The sequence below is a fragment of the Chelonia mydas genome, chromosome 13 (assembly GCF_015237465.2).
Source record: "Chelonia mydas isolate rCheMyd1 chromosome 13, rCheMyd1.pri.v2, whole genome shotgun sequence".
Lineage (NCBI taxonomy): Eukaryota > Metazoa > Chordata > Testudines > Cheloniidae > Chelonia > Chelonia mydas.
Genome location: NC_051253.2, coordinates 21,158,444 through 21,170,612, shown reverse-complemented (window position 1 = coordinate 21,170,612; position 12,169 = coordinate 21,158,444).

Here is a 12,169-nt window from a genome sequence, read left to right as displayed (position 1 = left end):
AAGCCTGTGTAAGGGTTATCATCTTCATGCTGCAGAACACAATGCAAACACTAAGACCCAGTATTAGTCTTCAGTATTAATATTCAGTATTAGCTTAATGCCATTCCCCACTGAAATCAATGGGAGTTTTACCATGGACTTCAATCAGAGCAGAGTTAGTCCAGCTTTTGAAAATTCCATCCTTAAACTCCTTGCAGTTCTGGCCTGAAAAGCAATTGTAAAAATAGCATCATGGGGTCCTATGTGTCCCTCTCTGCAACTCCAAATCCCTGCTTTCCAAGGATGTGTGCTCTAACGACCAGCCCCAAAATGTGGAAGTCAAGTGGGGTTATTTTGCGTGGTGTATCACCCGCCGATCACACTGAACTGACTGAAGTGTATTACAGGTGCATGTGAGGCTTCCGCCTGTGCATATCAGCTACATAAAGATTCTGCAATTTGAACTTGGATAACTATTGCGTTGATGATGCCTACCCCTGACAGATGCCAGCTCATTTTGCCATCACTGGACTGGTTTCACAATGCTAACAAGAGTAAAAGACAGTCAATGTCTTGTCACTTATTTTGGCTCCGCATACCCACAAGGGTCAACTCTGTGGAGTAAGAGTATGTTATTTTTAGACAGCCACCTTTCTGACCGTCAATGATCTTTAAGCAGGCAGGATCCTCCTTTTTGGTAGGAAGGGGTGCTGAGTTCTAGCCTACACTTTAATCACTGCTCTTTAGTGCTTGAAAGAAGCAGATCAAAAGCATCAAAGGGAACCTGGAAGACAGCACGAGCCAGTGAAATCTAGAGACAGGATAAGACACAGGTTTCTTTGCTTTTGCAAATTGTCACAGATAAGGTTTCTGTTTTGCAAAACCAGAACCAGGGACAGTTCCGAGTTGGCTCCTATTTTACCTGAACTCTCCAAAGTTTTAGGAGTCTAGTTAAGTGGTTCTGACTTGACTTGCAGCTTCTAACACTATTGTTAACTGTAAGCAAACCTTTCCACAAGGTGCTGATTGGTTTCCTTCCTCCAAGTGAAGGAAACATACTCACATTTTACATTCAGCTGGTGTCACTTCAGGGAGATTTTTTATTCCTGGAGACCTGGGGAGCGAGTCTCCCCTCACACCAGTGTCACTACTGACTTCAGTGGTGTTACTCCTGAGTGTCAGGGGAGAATGAAGCCCAGGCTGCACTGTCAGAAGCTGGGAAATCACAGCCCTTAAGTGCTAATTTATCAGACGTTACAAGCACCTGAATGGTGAGACCAAGACATCCTAGGGAAAGTCACAAAGAGCTTCCATGTTATAAAGGGACAGTGTTCAATGCTAACCAGGGATTCTTCAGCAGTATTGATCTGTCCTTTTTCCAACATACCAAGTCTAAGGGTGAATGGAGGAGAAAAGAACAAGGTGATTTTTGCAAGTTTCCATACATCATGCAGCCAGAGGGCCAAGTTCATAAGTTATACATGCAAGCAGGTGCATCTCCAATGAAGTCAATGGAATTTGACCCATGCAGCACCAGGGGACTGGACTCGGTGACTCAGCGGGTCCTTTCCAGCTCTATGAGTGGCTGGTAACCACATTGTTCAGTCCATTTAGTGACAAGAGCTGAACTGTGAACTTCACTCTTGCTGGAAACCATGCTCCTAATCTGGCCATCATGGGTTTCACATGTACGATTAGGAGGACATGCTCCAGGTGTTACAAGAGTCATCTCTGCATTCCCCAGTACTGAAAAATACTCTTGTTTCCCATGCATCTCTTAAATCTCACACGTTGCATAAAATGCACTGCACTGATATTTAAATACATTGGACAATACGTTGATCTGATTAACTGTTTTGGACTGGAGGAAAGCAGCCCACAAGCACCAGGCAAGTTAGCAATGTGGTCGTTATTTGGGCTAAGTACGAGCACTCCCTGGGATTCATCCTTCTGTAGGAACGGTCTACGGCTCAGCATATATGACAGCTGCCATCTTAGCCAACACACCAGGGACTGAACTGGGGTCCTCCAGAGCTGAGTTGCTACAGCTTGAGCGAAATACAAGGCTTTCTAGCTAGGGCTGTTACAGTCTCTGCAGATCGGACACAAAGGGGGACCCACAACACCTACTCACTGGTGAGGCAGCCATGCTTCCAGAGTAAAGTATAAATTAATGCTCCCCTTTTGCTCCCACTCAGGGCACAGAGCTCCCGCGGGATTCCCAGGCCCATCACACCAACCTGGATGCCGCTGAGCGAGACACATCTTTAATACAATGAGGAGCAAATTCATTAACAACAGTCAGCCTATGGTTGTGATGTATTGGTCCATCAAAGGGTCATTCTCCTAAAGGGCTATCAGAGAGTAAGTACAGTGAGCAAAGTGGGCCAGTGGCAGTTGTCCTGGGAGCAGGAAGAGCTGTTCACCGTACTGCTCAACCCTCCCCCCGTGTTCAAAAATCATCAGACTGGCTTAAAAAAAATGATATTGTTAAAAATCATACATTGCGGGGGGGCGTTCATTTGTCTTCCGGCTTTTGAGCCTTTACAATGCATTCAGGTTATGTTTGCAAGATTTCCTCTGCAATCACGAGATCTAAACGGAGATTTCCAGGTAATCCCAGAACTCTAAGAGCTGGGGTTTTAATAAATACAAATATCATGAGATTTGCAATAAAGTTGCAGTAGCTGGCAGCCCTGTGTTCAGACACAGTGCCCGAATGGGAAGGCCACATTCTCAGTCAGGGAGGTCTGAAGTCCACATACACACACAGAGATGCATATGCACTAAAATGAATGAATGTGCTACCTGCTAATTAGGTGCTTAGCTGTCTTCACACTCAGTTACCCACACTGTGTGTGTGAGTTAGCTAACTGCATGCAGTTGTGGTGCACTTTACTATCTGAGGTACTTCTAGGGCTCCTGTTACCATAATATCTGAACACCTCCCAACCTTTGATGTTTTTATCCTCATGACTCCCCTGTGAGTTAGGAAAGGGCTATGATCCATCTTACAGGTGGGCAACTGAGGCAGAGAGACTAAAGCCCAGATCCCCAAAGGTATTTAAGTGCCTAACTATCACTGATTTCAGTGGGAGTGAGGCATCTACTTACCTTTGAGGCTCTAGGCCTAAGAGACTTGCCCAGGGTCACATAGGAAGTCTGTGGCAGAGCAGGGAATTGAACCTGGATGTCCCAAGTTGCAGGCCAAAGCCCCAATGACTGGTTGGTTGTGTGCAGACCTGGGCCTCCAGGTTATCTTTTTCAGAAGCCCGTAAAAGGCAATTTTTTTTTCTTTAATTTACAACACAATTTTGCTTCGCTCACCCCTTACTTTCCACTACTTGTAATTTCCTCTCAGGATCTTTAGATGTTTATTTCCTGACCGATTTTTTCCTGTTCCACTAGGTAAACTTTTGAACTGTCTTTCTGATATTCCAGCACCTGTTTGTTGACTTCTCTACATTAACCGATGGGACCCAGAGAAATGGACCCAGAACTGTAATAATGTGCGGTAGATTAATGATCGCCACTGCAGACAGTAGAGGAAGCACGTGGCTGTTTTATGGTGGGTCCTAAAAAAATGATATTTTTTATGCACTGATTGAATTGGTGGTTACTTGGCTGTTCTATCCAGAGAACGTTCACCCCAAGGCTTATAGTAATTATATGGTAGGTTAAATTCTGAGCCTTAACCGGCACATTGACAGCCCTGAAGAGTGCATCCCTCTCTTTGTCCACAGAACAGGCACAGCAGGGCAGGAGCTGTGCAAGCTACCCCCACACTGCCCTGCCAATGTGCCTCCTCCCTTTCGTTGAGAGGCCATCGGTAGGACCGAGGTTCCCCCTCCAAGGAGGGTTGCCAAGTTTGGAAGTTCCTGGAAGTTTCATCACATGACCTGATCTTTAATTGAAGATTCATTTTTAATTCCTGGTAACACCAGGACAATCCTGGAGGGTTGGCGACCCTACCTCCAGGGCCATTCAAGCCTTGGGTTCTGGGGAGAGATTTCCAGCCACAGTTGCCAACTTTTACGCGGTAAATAAGCACCCCAGCTTTCACAATAAGACAAAAGTCAAGCTAATCCCATTTCAAAACAAGGCCAAAACAAGCTAATCCCTAAGAACCCAATACTCTATGTGACTAGATCCCCCCAGCATGCAGTCTGGGACTGTGGTGGGCCCACTGTGCACCCCTGACTCTCTCCCTCCCTTGCCCCTGCTTTGCCCCCCATTGTTCCTGCTTCCAGGGAGCCAATCAAAAACAAGAAGCAACAAGCTTCAAGGGAGGGATAGCAGGGGGGAGGGATACTTCAGTGGTTTGAGCATTGGCCTGCTAAACCCAGGGTTGTGAGCTCAATCCTTGAGGGGGCCATTTAGGGATCTGGGACAAAAATTGGGGGTTGGTCCTGCTTTGAGCAGGGGTTGGACTAGATGACCTCCTGAGGTCCCTTCCAACCCTGATATTCTATGAAGCTACAAGCCAAACAAGCTACAAGCCAAAAACTAGCCAGCAAGCAACTCACAAGCCAATTAAGCCAAAAACAAGCCCAATTTCTGTGTTTTTTTCCACAGGTTTGGCATGTCTGTTTCCAACCAGTGTCTAGTGTAGTGGTGGCTTTTCTGGGACTGGCACATAGGAACTGGAGCGAGGTCTCCAGTGTGTTTCAGACGGAGACTGCCAAAGAGCTGGCACCATCTAATCAACTCTCTGCATGTGCTGAACACAGAACAGAACCCTTGGAGCGAAAGGCTCGAATACCAGTAACGTGCTCCTCATGCTCTCACTGCCAGTTGCTTCTTACATTGCACACAGGAGCGGTGTGAAGCAGAAACTCCAAGCAAGCCTGGGAGGCGATTCCGGCTGCAGTCACCCATTTGGGGAAGGGGGGGGGGGAATAGCTCAGTGGTTTGAGCATTGGCCTGCTAAACCCAAGGTTGTAAATTCAATCCTGGAGGGGGCCATCTAAGGATCTGGGGCAAAAATTGGGGATTGGCCCTGCTCTGAGCAGGGAGTTGGACTAGATGACCTCCTGAGGTCCCCTCCAACCCTGATATTCCATGATTCCAGTCACAGGAGCTCAGTCTGGGGGTTTTATGATCCCATGGTAGTGCCTGCACCCAGGTTCCACTTAAAAGATAAATCATACCTGGCAATAGCTCATGCACTCATTATTTTTGTCAGCCTGGGACAGCTGCTGCTGCTGCCTGAGGCAAGGTGTAACCTGTCTGCTCATTTCTCTGCGTTTCATTGTATTACACCTTTTAATAACAGCAGATCTAAGCGTCGCAGTGTTTACTTAATGAACTGCAACTACACTAGGTGTCCCATGCCAGAGACTTTTACCTTTCTGTTAGGATTGTTTAAGTCTCCGCATCTTTTACCTGCTTTTCTATTAATGATGGGAATGGGCCCCAGCAGAACACACGGGATCTGAAACCTTCCAGCTTCGGGTTTCATACAACACAAAACTCAGGTCTGTGGTAAAGGCTCATCTCTGTCATTTGGATCTGGATTTAGGTGCAGCCTGACCTGGTGGCTCTGGCATTGACTTGGCTTCATGTCCCAGACCTGCTGTGTGATTTTTGGACAAGTCGCCTCACCTCTTTCCACTCCCTCCTTTTGTCTGTCTTGTCAATTTACACTGTAAGCCAGTGGTGAGCAGCCCGTGGGCTGCACACAGCCCATCACAGTAATCTGCTGGCGGGCCGCGAGACCGTTTGTTTACATTGACCGTCCACAGGCATGGCGACCCGCAGCTCCCAGTGGCCGTGGTTCACCGTTCCCAGCCAATGGGAGCTGTGGGAAGCGGAGGCCAGTGCAATGGGGCCTTGATCCCAGTGAGACTTTCTTGGCATAGGCACATTATAAAAATAATAAAAACTGGGTTGGAACATAACATTTCTTCCAGAGACTAAACTATTGTGTGCCACAGGCAGAGAATAGGAGGGAGCAAGGTGCACCAATGCAATGGCAAGGACTCAATTTGGTGGGATATACCCAGATCCACCTCATCCACCACTGGAATGCAGCTACTTCAGCCTGTCATAGAACACCACTGCTGTGTAACAGCACACAGCAACACCACCTAATAATCTATTACAGGAAGTGAAACCAGAATCCTATCTCCAGCTGAAGGTACAGGGGAAATATAGGTAGGTAGAATAGAATTAGCACATCAGCTGCATGAAATGTAACCAAAAAAGGAACAAGTCTAAACATCAGAGAACAATTATCTTAAAAAACTAAATGTTAAAATGTTAAAATACCAATTTGAAGAGACTTTAGTATGTCTTACCAGCACAGATGCTGCCTTGAAAGTGTAGCTGCAGAGAAGAGGCAAAAAACTACACAGCACCTCCTGGAGGTGACAGATCCATAATTTATAGGGGGCAGTCGGCACTTAATAAGTATGGCATAATTTCCACCAAGCCAGTCTAGTGACAAGCAGGGAGCGACTGTTTTGTTCATGATATCATCCCTTTTGCCCCCTTTGTCACTAAGGACCTCAAGTGCACAAAAGTTTGTCGTCATTATTACTGAGTCATTCAAAATATTACAAAGTAAAGCTCTTTCCATGCAAACCCTGATCATACAACAAACCCCATTTGATATACTACGACCAGAACCTCTATATAGACATATATGTGTACTAAACTGATAGCTCTAGAGATCGAGAGTGGGATTATCCAAAATGCTCAGCATTGACTTAACTCTGCCTCTTCCCATTGTCTTTGATGGAGCAGCAAGGCCAATGCGGAGATCCCACCCAGAAATCTGAATTGATCTCTTAGTTCAGAGTTGGAAACACTAAGTCAATCTGGGGCTGCGATGCACCACAGAGAGAGGTGAGCTGCCTGGATCCAGAGAACCTGGAGTTAGACACCACTTCCACACGTGGTGGATATCCAAGCTCAGGGGCTAAGCACTGATTTGATGCATCTAAGTTTGGAAGATCCAGTTTTCCTAAGTCAGTGAGAGACCGAGGCTGGGGCAGAATGCAGGGGTAGAGTTGAATACAGTCCTGTGAAGTAGCAGGGTTTCTGTGAGCAAACAGACTGTTCAGTTACTGTTAAGTTGCATGGAATTTTTTAAAATTCCTGTATTTCATTTAAAGTGTTCCTCGAATAATTATTGTACAAAATCGGGTTCCTCTTTAATCTTGTGATTGAATCCTTAGCCTTAAGCTTTGCTAGCCTTATAAATATGCCTTTCTTTACCTACAGAATCTCATTCAGAACTTAGAAGCTGATACAGTACCTACAGCTAAGGTAATTCTGGCGGCAGTGAGTGCACTGAAGCATGGGCCCAGGGTTGGAATAGGAAGAGGTGATGTAAGTCAGGATTGATGTGTGTAGACAGAACTGTGCAAGGAATCTGCACTACAAGTCTGATTCAAAGCCCAGTAGAGTCAATGAGAGTCTTTCCATCCACTTCAGTGGGCTCTGGATCTGCCCCCTCCCAGATACAAGCTAATGTGATTAGTTTATCTCGCATGAGCACTACAATCCATCATTTAAGTAAGGAAACATTCTGGTACCTTTGAAGATGCGGAGCTTGGAGTTACACAGACAAAGCAGGTGTTTTTCTGCATGCATTCATAAGGCCTGACCCTGTGAGTTTCTTAGCACCCTCAGTTCCCTCTGTCTTCCAGAAGCGTTGCTGGAGCTCAGCATTACACCCATGAAGAACACACCAACTGACAAGAGCATTGCTTTTGCAGGCAAGCAACTCAGAAGCAAGCAGGAGATGGGAAGGGGCAGTCACAAAGCACCCTTCAAACACACCCCGAACTGGATACACCCCCTTCTCCTTACGGGAATTTGTTTAAATGTGAGTACTTTGCCCTCAGTCATAGGAAGACCTTAAAGCATCTTATGAGCATTAATTCATTAGGGTTCTTCTTCACTCTCTTGGCACACGGAGGGAAGTTTTCCCAGAGTCGGGTTCAGCGTGAGCGGACAGTGCAGGGGTACATACTGAGAGGAATCCACGTATTACTCCAAAGGCCTAATGAAGCACAGCAGAAACCCTGCCTGTGACTTGCGTTAAAGAAAAACTGCCCATTGTCAAGAAATATAACCTCCGCCCCGTAATTAGGAGTCTTATTCCATTGTGTGCACAGCACATGCTCTCTGTCCCCATCGTATCCTAGAACTTGAACTTGAACAGGACACTGGAGCTACTGTTAAACCAGCATCACAGGACCTGAAGGTAAGGCTAGAGCTAGATCTCCAGCAGAGCAGGGGGTTATCGCCAGGGACCAGGCCAAACTCCAGCTAAGGTAATCACATCCCACCTCTTTCAGTTCCCCCCTGCAGTATCAACTGGCTAAGGGCTTCATCATTTCCTGCCCTCCTCAGTCGTGCAATCTTGTTCTGAGCTGTTAGACAGCTGCTGTGTTCCACCCAGAGGCAGCTGCATTTCAGTCATGGGGGAACACTCCTATCTTCCGGGAGTGTTGCGAAGCTGGATCAGATAATATCTCTGATGTGCTCTGCGGTCCTAGGACAACACAATCATTGTTTTCCATCACCATACTAATAATGCTGAAGCCACTCGCACATTGTAACACGGCAGGTGTAGTCATTAGCATAGGACGGGGGCCTCAGCATAGCTGGCACATGAAGCAGTAGCAGAGGGGTTAAAATAGCCCTTCAGGTATGGTCCCTAAGACCTAATAGGCAGAGGATTGGTAGGAAGGGTGGGAAAAAATACCTAGGTTCATCTTTCTCTCATTTTATAAAAATACATTTTTGAGAAACCTCCACAGCTTCACTATTTCTGGGCCCTAAATCACACAACCTGACAATCTATCCAGAACTATTTATTGTCAGGCTCTGAGGAAGCCATCTTCTGGGAGGCAGAGGGGTTGTTTTGAAGAGCAAGAGCATCATCTGCTGGAGGTTTGCTGTAATATTTTCCTGGCCCCCTTATCCCTTGGAACAGTTATGCCATAAATCTCCCTGCCCTGGAGGGAAATGGCTCATAATAATAATAATATGTAGCTCTTTTTATCTTTAGAGCTCAAAACACTTTCCAAAGGTAGGTGAGCACTATCCTCCATGCATTACAGGTGGGGAAACTGAGGCAAAGAGCCCATTAAGTGACTTGCCCACAGTCGCAGCAAGATAGCAACAGTGCTAGCAATAGAAACCAGAACGCCCAACTGCTAACACAGACCATGCTGCTTCCCACACAACATGGTGATGCTGTGTGATGCCACCAGCTGTCTCATCAACCTTGTGAGGATGCTTATCAGTTCTAGTTCAGGACCCTTGGCAGTGTTATGGTGGGAATGAGAGTCAGAGGTCACTCTCTCTCCAATCAAACTGAGCCAAGGGGAGGCATGGGACTCGGCAGCAGCCACTGCCAGCAGCACCAAGGTGCAGAGGAAGGGGTCAGTGGCATGTGCAAAAGTAAGCAAGAATATTTGGAAGTGTTCACTGGAACTGTGGAACCTCAGTATAAATCAGTAACGAGCCCCAAGTTATGGTTTGCACACGCCAGCTCTCAGCCAGAGCTGGCACTTAACATTGCAATTGATGCAATGAATGCTGGGCTTGGGGGTGGAGGGCGTTCGGGAGGATTTCTTGGGGGGGAACAGAAAAAGAAATATCCTGATACGTTGGACTATGCACTATTCCAATACAAAGGAAGTCAGTCTGTGAGGCGATGTCTACACTAGGAGCTAGGGGTGTGATTCCTGGCTCGCGTACACACTGAAAATAGCAGCATCGCCGCAGTAGCATGGGCAGCGAGCAGGAGCCACCCTGAGTACAAACCCGCCTGAACCCCCTGGGTACACGCTTGAGGTGGCCGGCTTGTGCTGCTGCTGTCACTGCCCATGTTCCTGTGGCTACACTCCTGTTTTTAGTGTGCTAGCTCAGACGACAGCTAGTGCGAGTACATCTACATCTGTGGGGGGTGGGGGGATCACATCCCAGCACCCAGTGCGGAAGCAGCCACACACATATTGTATTTTGTGTGCTCCGTGGGGTGCGGTGCATAGGCCGAAACCACAGAGAATTCAACCAGTATGTGGGACTGAATGAGCACAAACTTAAGTCAACATAGCCAGGGGAAAGTCAGGGGCAGGATCATTGGGCAGGTTCAGAGCTGTCAGGGTTAGGACAGACTACATGGGCTTTGTCCGGCAGTTCCAGTGACACTGGGTACTGTGTTTCAGTGTGCAGTGCTTCAGTATGCACTTGTTCAACTGCAGGGATGTCTAGCTTTTTGGAGATCTAGGCCCCAGTTCTGCAAGATAGAGGAGCAAGTGCCTAACTTGAACCCCACAGGTAGTATCCTGAAGTTACCTTGCCGAACTAGGGCGTCGCAAACGAATATTGCTGTAAGAAACTACAAAAGAGCCCTTCAGCAGAGGATAAAACGCCACTTCCAGGAGCTGCATGAAACCAGTCCCTTGCTCAAGGTGCTTGTGTAACCCACTCAGGAAAGGGGAAACCTCCCTCTACCCCGGGATTCAATTCCCTGCTCTGCCACTGACTTCCTGTATGACCACAGGTAAGTCACTTAGCCTCTTTGTGTCTCGTTCCCCAACTGTAAAGTGGGGATAACAGCACTGTGCTGCCCCACAGGGATGTGGTGAGGGTAAATACATTACAGATTGTGAGGTCTCAGATATTACAGTAATTGGGGCTGGGTAAGTACCTAAGCTAGAGAGTTACAGGTCCCCCTCTGTGCCCAAACCACAGAGGATATGAGTCAGTTAGAGGCAGGGCGCGTCACATTTAGCTCTGGAGGTCCCCGGTTCAATCTCGTTTGTCAGCCAAGATGGCAGCTGTCATTTTGCTTCCTTTGGGGGAAATGACCTTCAAAGATGAAATTTTCAGCATGCTGAATGTGGAAAGCCCTGGGGCCAAAGTTTAAAAGGCGTTCAGGTGCCTAAAGATGCAGATAGGTGCCTAATGGGATTTTCAAGAGTGCCTAAGAGCCTAAAGCCCATTTATGCCAAAAATTCAGGAATGAAGGTATTCAGAGTTACCAGTACGAGTGCGGTTAAGGATTAGAACTGACTTGGGGGAGACTAACAGAGATGAATATCTTCTTAAAATCCTGAACATTCCCAATTTCCATATCCCTGGTTATCACCCTTCAGACTCCTCCTAGGCCCTCATTCTGCAGACCCTCATTCATAAGGTTAACTTTAATGGAACTACTGAAGTCAATGGGGCTATCAGCCAAAGAACTGGTCTTTTTGGATAACCTTTATTTGCCAAAGTCTACTGATGAGATTCATGCATGTAGATCAGGTTGTTAGGGATCTCCTTACCTGACTTGCATGCAGCTAAGCCATGTGTCTCTGCGACTGGGAAAATCCAAAGCTGAAATGGTGAAAATCTGGAGACTGCTTTGAGGAACTTGGGCCATAAATATGTCAATTTATTGTGTTGCCACAAGATGGTGCTGAAACCTCTCGCTTCTATTTCCCTTCTCCCCAGCACTCCCCTCAGGGAAACTCCTCTTCCTGCAAACAGCATTACAAGGAAAGATGCTTCCAGGCTTTCTCCCTAGGCTCAGAATTAGCATCGATGTCCTCCTCACCCCTTGGACAGTGCAAATGCCAAGGAAGACTCAGTTTCTTAGACACTACCCTTCAGACAGCTCGTTTTCTAAGGGCCTTGGTCTCTCTCTGGTTTTATTTAAATGTGCAGCTCTGAATCACCTTAATACTGATGGTAATTGTTTTTTTTTCATGTTGGATGTTCATGTTGCCAATGATCAGAGCAAATGGGCTGTGTAAAACTCTCCTTTGCTGTAATGCCCACAAAAAAATTGACAATGATTGGGTAGCCCATATACTAAGACCACTGCTTGACACGCACAGCAGATGTCTTGCTGTGTCCTTGTACTCCCCCATCGGTCTGTATCCACCTATCATCTTTCGTCTGATACACAGAGTGTAAGCTCTTTGGGGCAAGGCACTGTCTTTTATTCAGTGTTTGTACAGCCCCTAGCACAATGGGGTCCTGGCCCCTGACTGGGGCACCTAGTGCTACTGCAACACAAAGAATTAATAAATATTACAGAGGCACCTGGTGGCCCCAAGCAGGATTCATAGATTCATAGATATTTAGGTCAGAAGGGACCATTATGATCATCTAGTCTGACCTCCTGCACAACGCAGGCCACAGAATTTCACTCACCACTCCTGCGAAAAACCTC